At 40.5% G+C, this 12,569-nt stretch overlaps 1 long non-coding RNA gene across 1 annotated transcript in view; it reads left to right on the top strand.

The window, feature by feature from the left end:
* The window catches only part of LOC308193691, a 39,151-nt gene that overhangs the window by 13,116 nt on the left and 13,466 nt on the right, over positions 1 to 12,569 (top strand). Inside the window, exon 2 of the long non-coding RNA XR_013949853.1 lies at positions 7,965 to 8,041. This is a non-coding gene — a long non-coding RNA (uncharacterized lncRNA). The remainder of the gene's footprint in view (positions 1 to 7,964; positions 8,042 to 12,569) is intronic.

The raw sequence follows: 12,569 nt of genomic DNA, 5'->3' as shown, positions 1-12,569 counted from the left end.
TATTTTTCACAGGGAAAGGAAGCTGAAACCAATTTCAGGGATCAACAGTATTCATGCAAGCATTGAAAAGAGCTGCTTCCAGGAGAATGTATCTGGTCAAAATATTCATTTTTTCATTTCCATTTTCTTATTCTTACTGGAGAAATGTTGAGCCATATTCTCTCTCCTCTGTGGTAGCTACAGTAGAAAATTAAAAACAGGAATTGTATTTACTCTTCAACTTCTGCTACTTACTAGGGATCAATCTGAGCACTGAAGAAGGAGTCAGAAGCCTGATAGCAATATTCAACATGAAGGGAATACAGACAGGGAGAAGAGAAAGGGTGGCCACACCAGTCCATCTGGCTCTGCATCATGGCCATTGGGAGATGCCCAGTATACAAGTGCAAGTGCATACTTCCTCAGGATGCTCTCCAAAATTTCAGTGCTCTGCAGCTCAAGAGTTTCTTTATCAAGAATTAGATTCATATTTAATAAATCCTTAGTGAAATCCTAGTGAATTTTGCTTCCTTGCACATATCCAGTTCCATTTTTGATTTATATAAAATTTATCATTCACATTTTTTAATCATGTGCACACAGGGACATTCTCAGTTTACACCTGTATTGATAAGAAGAACTACTTTTTTTTTCTAATTATTCTTCTTTAACCAGTCACCCTTTAGTTTTATTTGATAACCCTTACTCTTTTGTTGGCCATGTAATGTGCCTTCTGTTATCGTCTCTGTTGGCTGCTAAGGCTTGATCAGGATGAGTTAAAGAGCTGTCTGAAGACAAATCAAGGGAATCAGTGAAGAGGAGGTACACATCACTGGCGTTGTATGAGTGCACAAACCTTTATAATGCCTAAAGAGTTTAAGGGAAAGGAAGTAAACTGCAGCACACCTCTGCTCCAGCTGATAGTTCAGAGTAGATGATAAGAAAAGGGTTGCTGCCCCTTTTGCAAGCACAGTTTCCCATTTTTCACTCATTCTAAGTTGTGGGCTAATAGTATTTTTCAGCTACTGTTTTTATATAATAATGGTCTACTTAACTTTAAAAGATGCTATTTATGGCATTATTAATATCATTAGCTCTTATCTCCATTTTGTCTCTTTACTCTTCCTCTTTTACTTCAGCTAACAAGCTATCTAGTCAAGAACTAATCTCTAAAATCAATGCTTGCTTGTATCTCAGCTGTATGTTTTCTCTGCTCTGAAAATTGACAGCTTTAAAGAATCTCCAGTGTACTGAATCAGTACTACCTGCAGCAAAGTACTGTATAACTTCATGTAAAAATTAACTTAAAATCCCCTGATCCCAACTGGTAAACAGGAACAATATTCTCCCTGGTGGGAATTTTAGTATGAATGTTAACTACTATTCTAAGAACTCTACTACTCTGCCAGTTCCACAATGATCTGAACATACTGTGGCTCACTTTGCAAGTGGCAGCATCCTAGAATTATAGCATAATAGAATCATAGAATATCCCAAGTTAGAAGGGATCCACAAGGATCATCAAGTCCAACTCCCGGGTTCCCAAAGGACTACCCAAAAAATCAGACCATGTGTCATCTGTGCATCAGATCTAATGAACTGAAACAAGCACAAATTGAAGCACAGGAAGTTCTATCTGAATATGAAGGGGCACTTCTTTGCTGTGAAGGTGACAGAGCACTGGAACATGTTGCCCAGAGAGGCTGTAGAGTCTCCTCTGGACACATTCAAAATATACCTGGATGTCATCCTGCACAACGTGCTCTTAGTGATCCTGCTCAGCAGGGGGGTTGGACTAGATGATCTTCAGGGGTCCCTTCCAACTTCAGCCATTCTGTGATTCTGTGATTTTAAGAATTTAAGAAGAAATCTATTTCTTAAGAATGTTATTATTTTCCACTCTTTATGCAAATGTTTCCCCATCTTTTCAAGAAAAAAAATGCTTTATCTTTAAGGTGCTGTTGTACAAGAGCAAAGAAGATGGCCTAGAGGTATTTTTTTCTTTAAGTTTATAACGTTCCTGTGGCACGTTATTAGTGAAGCCATTAGTGAAGCAGAGGTGACAGTGTCTGTGCTTCTGTGCCTACAGCTGATGTGGGAATGAAATGTTTCCATAGATCGCAGACAGAGTGTAATCTATCCCCATAAAAGAAAGGTTTTATAACAGCCCGAGCTAAATTAGGGTCAGAAAATACAAAGATTTGTCACATTTCTTAATTTTTAATTAATTTTTCTATTACATAATAGTGCACTGTGCCAAAAATCAACTTGTTTCTCAATCTGACTACATTATTTCTAAAGTTCCTGGTTATTCAGTCATGAACCCTTCTCCACAATTCAATATCTGGAAACGCTGTAATGATTTCTCTGATGTATCTGGCTATAGTTTCTCATAGTTTCTCAGTACTAGGTACATTTTTCCATATATTTTTCTGAACTTATAAATGAAAAAAGAATTAAACATGACACGTATATGGTGAGATAGGAACTTGGAGAGATATCTGTTCTTCTACCCAAAAGACTTCAAATACTGGTTAAATGTCATTGTCCTTACTGAAGTCACATCTCAAACATCTCTAATAAAGCCTAGTGTAAACAAAAAAGATCTAACACAGCTGCACTTTACTAAATGTTACCATGGAAGTATTAGTAAACAAATAAAAAATGGAAATCTGGAATTCTGGTAGTTTATCTTTCTCAAATTTTAGATTGTTTTCCTTAGTTAAGAATAGAAGCTGACATATAATACATTTCCATTATGGAGAACTTTATTGTAGCCCACATATATTCCCCAATTACATTATGGCTTTGCTAAAAGGATTACTTTAGTTCTAGTCCATGACCTAGTTTGTGTTTGATTTAGGGTGTTTTTGTTTGTTTGGTTGGTTGGTTTGGTTTGGTTTGGTTCTGGACTGGAAATGGACGCATGGCTGTCTTGACTGTGAGGCAAGAATGGATTCAGGCCTCGTGTACTGCTTGCTATACATAACTGTTGTGAAGTCTCATCTCCTGTCCTGAAACAGGAACTTAGTATCCAAACTAATCTTATGAATAAAACATTACAAATCTCCTCAGTTTTGCTATTGTCTACAAGTGTAGATACTTTATGAAATCCTTTCCTTCTTCCTACTCAAACTTTTCCAGACTAGGAGCAATGTCCACATTTTTCTAAAAATTAAACTCTTACATGATGTTCTCAAAATTGCATGCAAAGTGTATAAGGGTGACATTGAACACAGCAAGTTTTGGACAGTTTTCCAAGCATAAGTGTAGAGAAGAAACTATTGCGTTCCCAAGTTTCTGTACCTCTGTGTTTATGCTATTATCAGGCATGAGGTCTTTTAATATCAAATATATATATATATTGATTAGTTACAATTTTTGCCTCAATTTTGCTGTTAAAAGGATGCAAAAACATCTTCTACTCAGAGTTTGATCATCTCTTATTTTTTCACTATTTCAGAAACATTTATTGGAAAACCATCACAAGTGTAAGTGCTTGAGTTTTGAGGAGAATTCGGAGTTCCAAGTGAAATTGGAACTGAACTGAAGAATTGGAGTTCCAAATGAAACATTTGGAACAGGTTGCCCAAAGAGGTCATGTAATCTCTGTCCAGGGAGGTTTTCAAGACCTGACTGGAAGAAGTTCTTGAGAAACATGGTCAGGTCTCACAGCTAACCCTGCAGTGGATTGGAATAGAGACCTCCTGAGAACTCTCCAGCCTGAGTTATTCAATTCTGTTCAACTCTGTCTAATCATTCTATAGGCTTCTGAAACCTTCTATCACCTAAAATAAAATATAAGATAAATCCCAACTAAGATATATTTAGTTGCATCTTATTCTTAACAGCAAATGGTCTGCTGTATAGCATGTTCTTCTTACTAACTACAGAGTTTTTGTAATGTCTTTTGGGGGCAGGATTCAGTTCAAGACTCTCATTTAGATATCTAGTGATGCCATATGTTTTGAAATTCTCATTATCACTAATGGAGTGAGTTACCTGATCAAGCATTATGGGAAGGGTTCATCTGCCTCTGTGTATTCCCCTAGTGCCAGTCCAGACACACTGGGACGTGTAAGACACTTGCTGAGGGAGACAGAATCTATGGGAGATTTGCATCCTTCTGGAAAGACAACTGAACACCAGACATTAGTTGCAATGGTACTTGACAACAATGTCTAGGCAACTGAGTTTCATCATAGGTCTCTAATGAAGGCTGAGATGAACTGCTTACCCAGGGCCAATGACAACAATAAGTCTATTGACTGTAATGGGAAATGGGACACTTTATGTGCCAATAGATACCTATAAATTTATTTATCTTCATCTAAAACTGAATCCCTGCATACACAAATTCATCTCAAACTCAATCCCACTTTTAGCATAGCTAATGAAATGTATCCTCATTTGGGATAAATATGTGTAGTGCTAATAGGCTGTTTAGTCTTTCGGAAGGCAGATAATAATAGTCGCAGAGATGTTCTGGTTTTATTTTGTAATTTCTGATCCACAGTAAATTTGTTTCCTATAATGAGTTTAGAAAGATTAAAAGGGAATTTAAAAGCTTGGGAGTTGGAGGTTTCTGAGAAAAATTATTTATTTATTTGTATGAGAAAATGTATTTACATTCATTTATGTTTTAATTCTTTTTGCTGCTATGAAGCTGCTAGGAGCTGGCCGAGCCGCTTACCATCATTTATCGGCAGTCCTGGCTATCGGGGGAGGTCCCAGTTGACTGGCGGCTAGCCAATGTGACGCCCATCTATAAGAAGGGTCGCAGGGCAGACCCAGGGAACTATAGGCCTGTCAGTTTGACCTCAGTGCCAGGAAAGCTCATGGAGCAGATTATCTTGAGGGTCATCACGCGGCACTTGCAGGGCAAGCAGGCGATCAGGCCCAGTCAGCATGGGTTTATGAAAGGCAGGTCCTGCTTGACGAACCTGATCTCCTTCTATGATCAAGTGACGCGCTTGGTGGATGAGGGAAAGGCTGTGGATGTGGTTTACCTTGACCTCAGTAAGGCTTTTGACACAGTTCCCCACAACATTCTCCTCAAGAAACTGGCTGCTCGGGGCTTGGACTGGCGTACGCTTTGCTGGGTTAGAAACTGGCTGGATGGCCGGGCCCAGAGAGTTGTGGTGAATGGAGCCAAATCTGGTTGGAGGCCGGTCACTAGTGGTGTCCCCCAGGGCTCGGTACTGGGGCCGGTCCTCTTTAATATCTTTATCGATGATCTGGATGAGGGCGTCCAGTGCACCCTCAGTAAGTTTGCAGATGACACCAAGCTAAGTGCGTGTGTCGATCTGCTCGAGGGCAGGAAGGCTCTGCAGGAGGATCTGGATAGGCTGGAGCGATGGGCTGAGGTCAACTGTATGAAGTTCAACAAGGCCAAGTGCAGGGTCCTGCACCTGGGGCGCAACAACCCCAAGCAGAGCTACAGGCTGGGAGATGAGTGGCTGGAAAGCTGCCTGGCCGAGAGGGACCTGGGAGTATTGGTTGATAGTCGGCTGAATATGAGCCAGCAGTGTGCTCAGGTGGCCAAGAAGGCCAACAGCATCCTGGCCTGCATAAGAAGCAGTGTGGCCAGCAGGGCTAGGGAAGTGATTGTGCCCCTGTACTCGGCTCTGGTGAGGCCGCACCTCGAGTACTGTGTTCAGTTTTGGGCCCCTCGCTACAGGAAGGACATGGACGTGCTCGAGCAAGTCCAGAGAAGGGCGACCAAGCTGGTGAGGGGTCTGGAGAACAAGTCTTACGAGGAGTGGCTGAGGGAGCTGGGCTTGTTCAGCCTGGAGAAGAGGAGGCTCAGGGGCGACCTTATCGCTCTCTACAGTTACCTTAAAGGAGGCTGTAGAGAGGTGGGGGTTGGTCTGTTCTCCTATGTGCCTGGTGACAGGACGAGGAGGAATGGGCGAAAGTTGCGACAGGGGAGTTTTAGGTTGGATGTTAGGAAGTACTTCTTTACCGAAAGGGTTATTAAGCATTGGAACGGGCTCCCCAGGGAGGTGGTGGAGTCACCATCCCTGGAGGTCTTTAAAAGACGTTTAGATGTAGAGCTTAGCGATATGGTTTAGTGGAGTACTTAGTGTTAGGTCGGAGGTTGGACTCGATGATCTTGAGGTCTCTTCCAACCTAGAAATCTGTGATACTGTGATACTGTGATACTGTGAAAGCTTAACAGGAAATGAAAGCTTAACAGGAAATTTCTGTACACTTTCACTATGCTCTGGAGTAATACAATGAGGTTCACTCTTTCTCTACTGAGAGTTTAGGCTAGTTACAGTTGTCAAATCCCTCCCACTACATCCACTCTGCATTTAAGAAAGCTATTTTTGGGGGGTTTCTTTAGTAGAAATTAAAAATAGTGTTGAAGCACTGTGCGTTTGAATTTGACATCTTTGGTCATTTCTTTAATTTAATTAGTGCAGATTGTCAAATAATAAATGGACATGACATAGTCTTCACTTCTTTTGATAACCTTGGGGTTAGACTGGGTCAGATGCTTGGCTAGCTTTGTTCCCAGCCATACATCTAAAATCCCCAAGCCCACACCACATATTCTCCTCCTAGTAAACCTCCTGTCCAGAATAGTACTTTAAGTTTGGGCCCACTCCCTTCGAACAGGCAAGTCCAAAAACACACTGGATTTTATTACAGCACTGTAATATAGTAGAGCTCTGTTAATGCTGCTAGTGTTGTGCTGCTGAGATGCTCTGCCTTCCTCTTCTTCGTGTGCATTCAGATCTTTAAAAGGGCTGGTGCACGGACCCAAACACCAAGCTGTTATTGTGCTATTTTCCTCACCTTTATTTTCTTTGCACTGACCCTGGCAGGGCTGGGTATAATAGGACTGTCCCAGCTTAGGAGTTAGCATGTGCCATATAGAGACCACTCCCAGCATAGTTTGGATGTGCCCACCTCCTGGTTTTATGGAGAAGAGAACTGAGCTGTATGTATCAGCCATGGTGTCCGAGCTGGCCTTCGGATGATGCAATGTCAGTCAATCCATCCACGTTATTTACTATGATAGGAAAAACTGCAGCATTTGCCAAAACCCTTTCGTTAGGATCCTTAACTAACAGACTGCTAATGGTGTTAGCAATGCCCTAGCACAGCCACAGCATGCTGGGGGCTGATGGGAAGCTTAGGCCTGGACAACCAGAAAACATTTACTAGTTCAGAAGAGAGGAGAGAGGATTGGATTTGGGAGCTATATTTATTTACAACAGGTTGTCCCTTAAACTGTTGCTAATACAGTTCTTTTTAGTGTTGTCATCTGTTCTTAGCAATCACTAATGTGTTAATTCTATGATAAAATTTGCTCATTTTCACAGCCACAATAGTTGTATTTTCAGTTACCAGCCAACAGTTAGCCATTTCTAACTGCAGAAGTATTTAGTTGGTGTGGGAGAAGAGGGATTGTTTGTTTTTAACATGTAACCTGAGCAGTTATATTTTGGCCATGTACACAGTGGGACATAAATTAGAGCTGAAAGCTGAACAGTCTTTTTGTCCAAAGACTGATGTGGATGGCAGCGACAGGATGAAATGCAAAAGAATCCTACAGTGCTCCAAAATCAAGACTGTTTAGCACAAGCTAGAATTAGCCCCCTTAGGGTTCACTAGCGGCGTGTGTAGCTCCAAGGATGGGACTTGTCTTGCTGTGGTGGCTCCAGAGAGACTGGCTGGTATTAGGCTCTTGGGCAGGATCTGGGCAGAGGACATGACAGGACACTCTGAGGACACTGACCCAGGCTAAGGTGCCCTGTCCTTGTACTGGGGAAGCTCAGCACAGATGAACTCAAGTGTTGCCATGGGATGACATGGTGTTACACTCTGGCTCACTTTGTATGCTAGCTACAAAATTGCACCCAGGAGATGGATCAATGACTGGCTTTTAAAATGAAATTCAATATCTTTGTGAAAGCTAAACATTCCCCCATCTCCTTTGATGAACTGTTCTAATGTTTAGTTTTCATCCTCAGGGAAGTGGCCTGGCTTCAACTTCTAGCAGCATGCTCTTGTCTGTTGGATTGAAAAACTTCTCTATTTTCCACACTGGGTGAGTACCTGCTACCCATGGCAAGTGACCTCCATAGTTACTTTCTGACTAGATGGATAGAGTGTGCTTTTCAATCACCACATCACAGGTCTCTCTCTTTTTTTTTTTTCCTGAGTCTGTCCTCTTTTAAGATTCTCCTTTGAGCTTCTTGCAAGGGTTGAAGTGTGATTGTATACTATCAGTCACTCTGTGCTGGTCAGATAATGTACTAATTCCTTGTTGCTAGCCCTGAATTAGCTATTATGTTGCTTAGAAGTGATGCTCTGATTCACCCTTTTTTACCATATCTAAATGTTAGATATGATAACTGTAATAACTATGTGAAATATGTGAGCAGCTGTCTTCTGGATTTCCTGCTATTTTCAAAGATTAATTCCTAATGTATCATTCATTGGACTTTATGATGATCCACTGAGCTCTCTGGCTACTTTCTTTAAAACCATTAGGTGTAATTTGTCTGGGTCACATGATGTCATGACCTGAAACTACTTCTCTGACAGATCTCTTTGCTATTTGTAAAACATAAATACATTTTTAAAATAAAAATAAAAACCAACATGTAAGTGTAAATTATTTTGTCTTTCTGATGTAGCTCTGGGCTACAGGCTTTTAATTTTTCCTATATTTTAAAGTTCTCTTTTGCTGTGTTGCCTGCTGGAATTTGTTTACTTTACTGGACCTTCTCAGACCCTGCATATTCTATATTAGAAAATAAAGTAGCACGGTAAAAGGAATAGGCTTGGCAACTCAACTGTCTAAACTACTTAATTGTTACAACAGTACCTGGCAGTCTTGACCAGCTAGCACTGTCCCAGGCAATTCCGGAGCACAATTCAGAATTTAGTCCAGTCCAGGGAAAGTTCCTGAAAGACAGTCGACAATGACCTTCCTCAGAGGTCTGAGAGTTTTAATAAATAATATATATAATATCATTCTTTGATGGCCTTTGAATGACAAAATTGTTCAATTTGCTAATTTAGAAGTATGTTTTGTTTTGAAAAATAAATTTGTAAATAAAAAAAAATCTTGTTTTGTAAATTGTTTGTAAATTAATTTGTAAATTAATTTGTAAATTAAATTTGATTATTCAAGTTGTGTGACATACTTAAGAAAAATCACAACTTCGAGCATGATCAGCTAATGTTCTCAAGGTGCACCAGGTGAGGTTTAGACTGGATATTAGGAAGAATTTCTTCATGGAAGAAGGTTGTCAAGCATTGGAACAGGCTGCCCAGGAAAGTGGTAAAGTTGCCGGCCCTGAAGGTATTTAAGAGACATGTGGATGTAGCACTAAGAGACATGGTTTAGTGATGGGACTCAGTAGGTCAAGTTAATGGTTGGACTTGAAGGTCTTTTCCAACTTTTAATGTTTACCTTAGCTTCATAGCTGTTGTATTTAACAGAAAATCTGTTCTATAGAAAGTCTGTTCTTCTGGATTTAGAGGTGGGTGTTTTTTTTTGTTTGTGTGTGTGAGCAAATATCATCAGATAGACAGAGAAAATGAATTGCAAAAAGCATAATGTTCTGTTGTTAGTACCTCTGCAAATTAGTTTGGTGAAAGAAGAACAGCAAGTTCTGCACAAATTAATTTATAGTCAGTGGAAGTGGAATTGCCTTCAGTACTTCCACACAAGGCCAACATAATTTTAAGTGCTATGGCAGTCACATATCTTAATGTTGTTCGTAAAACATTACGGTTGACCATGGTACTCAACAAACCTTGAATGAAAATCACGTTTGTGTTTGCGTTTGTAGTGTGTTTCTTTTTTTTTTTTTCATTTTTCCATTCTCTGTGAATTCATCCCAATTTATAAAGAAAAAGCCTCAGTTTATAGTTACCTTCACAATGGGCTCTTTGACTCAGCACTCAATTTTATAAAAATGTTTCAAATAAGGTCATCAAAATTATTTTCATTTTTTCTTGCCAAAACAATACTTCGCTTCTTGTGAAGACCAATAAAAGCGGTCCAGCCCCTGACCCACTTTCAGTGGCCCAATCCCCTGCAGACATTTTCCAGAAAAGCAAACAAAAACCAAGTTAAATCCACAGTGACGGTGATAATATAAGCAGTCTTCCTTTGAACAGGCACCTAGTTGTTAAAGAACTAGTCCAATATGTGTAACATCTGTATTTCATTCCATTTTCACAATGAAGGTGGGCTGAACTCATATTCTGAGCTCCCAGCAGAATAATCTACCAGGATAAGTATTCAGTAGGTTATCCTCAGTCATCCCTTGTGGATACTTACTTGTGAAAAAAAGCTTTCCAGAATGGGAAAGGGAACTCATTTACAGAACTCCACTTTTCTTATGACTATCCTAATGACAAAGTCATTTCAATATTATTTATACGTTTAAGCACAACCTGAAAATGAAAGAGTTCCAGCAATTGAATGTCAGAGCTATACATCTCAGAATCAAGCTTAAGATATAAGGACATTTTCATGGGAACTCTTTGGTAGGTTGGTTATGGTAAGCTCAAACAAGACCTATGCAGAGGTGGATAGTGAACAGAGGCCTTCTACCTCACAGAAAAGTGTTCCAAACACTTAGCTGTTGCATTAAAAAAGCCCTTGCTACCTCATCCTCTGATGATTTTTTCCATGTCTAGAAACAAAACCCACATATAGCACAATCAACAAAACTTTCCAAATGCTCTGAGAATGACAGAAACAGCCTTTTTGATGACTTACAGAATCACTGAATTACAGAATCACTGAGCTGGGAAGAGACCTCTGAAGATCATCTTGTCCAACATCCTTGCTCAAAGTAGGGTCAACTGGAGTAGGTCACCAAGAACCATATCCAGTCAAGTTTTTGGTATCTACAAGCATGGTAACTCTACATCCTCTCTGAGCAACGTGTTTCAGTGTTTCACCACAGACGGTGAAAAATTTTTCTTCTATATTTAAGTGGAATTTCCTGTTCTTCAATTTGTGTTTGTTGCTTCTTGTCCTTTCATTGAATATCACTGAGAACCAGGACACCCAGCACCTTCTCTGCAAAGGTGCTTTCCAGATGGCTGCACTGTAGATCTGGTATCTCTCCTCCTGTGACAAGTCTCTTTCCCTGGCACCTCTTTTGTATCTCCTAGTGGTCACTGCCTTTTCTTAAATGTTTTTGCAGAGGCACCATAAAATTTTCTGATTTGTTTGATTTTTGGCACACAATGGGTCTACTTTATCTGTTCTTAAGCCAACTGGAGCCAGCTGTGACTAGCACAGGACAGTCCTTGACCTCTTCCTACACAGGTCACTCCTGAAGTCCCCACACACTACCTGCCAGTTATGCTCAATACACTCCCCAAGGACAGGACTCTGCCTTTAGTCATGTTGAATTTCATAAGCTTCTTGTCAGCCTATTTCTCCAGCCTGACCAGGTCCCTCTGAATGGCAGCACTACTCTCCAATGTATCAGCTGTTTCTCCCAGTTTTGTAACATCTGCAGACTTGCTGAGGGCACATTCTGTCTCATCATACAGATCCTTAATGACAGCATCGAACAATATTGGTAGCCTGGGGGATTCCACTAGTGACTGGACAGAGTGTTGCTGGATCACAGCCCTCTGAGCCCAGCAGTTCACCTCACTTATGTAGTCCAAACTGCATCAGTTTGTCAGGAAGAATAGCATGGGAGGCAGCATCAAGAATCTTCTTAAAATCAAGATAAATAACATCCATTGCTCTTCCCTCATATTCTGAGCTAGCTATTTCATTGAAAGGTACCACATTTGTCAGGCATGATCTGCCCTTTGTAAATCCATGCTGACTAGATTCAATCAGCTTCTTGTCCTTCATATGTTTGAAAACACTTGCTCCAATCACCTTCCCACAGAGTCAAGATGGGGCAGACCATTGTGACTGTAGTTTCCCAGGTCCTCTTTCTTGTCCTTCTTGAAGATAGGAGTGATATTTGCTTTCTTCCAGGTTTCAGAATATTCTCCTGATGGCCGTGACCTTTCAAAGATAGTCAAGAGTGGTCTTGCAGTGACATTAGCCAGCTTCCAAGCACTCATGCCTGCACCACATCAGGTCCTGTAGACTTGCGTATGATTTGTTTGTTTAAATATTCGCTGACATGGTCTTTCTCTTCCAAGGGTAAGTCTTCTCCAGATTTCGAAACTGGTCTTAGGGGCTTGGAATTCTTGATGGCCAGTCTCACCAATAGAGACAGACACATTCACTAGCCCCATTTAGATTCAGCAAGCCGGTTTCATAAGCTTCCAGCTTGATTTTCTGGAGTGCTAAGATCTGGCAGCTTCACAAGTTTTAAACTAAACTTTAAATACTTATCTGTTCCCTAATTCTGCAGGTAGGCAGCCAGCATTCAATCATCCTTCCTGAAAGTTTTGATATTCCTGCTTATCATTCTCAATTAAAAAATATCTCAAATGCTTCCAGTATTCTGGTGCTTTGCAACCCATCCTGAAGTGCTAAAGAACTCTTCTGACAAAACACCAGCCATCAGAGAACATCTTTACATGCACACGTATACACATCCTCTCTTTACTTTGCATGGAACAGCCCT

This window comes from Anser brachyrhynchus, assembly GCF_964034855.1.
Source record: "Anser brachyrhynchus genome assembly, chromosome: 3".
Lineage (NCBI taxonomy): Eukaryota > Metazoa > Chordata > Aves > Anseriformes > Anatidae > Anser > Anser brachyrhynchus.
This window is presented reverse-complemented; position numbering and strand designations above follow the sequence as displayed.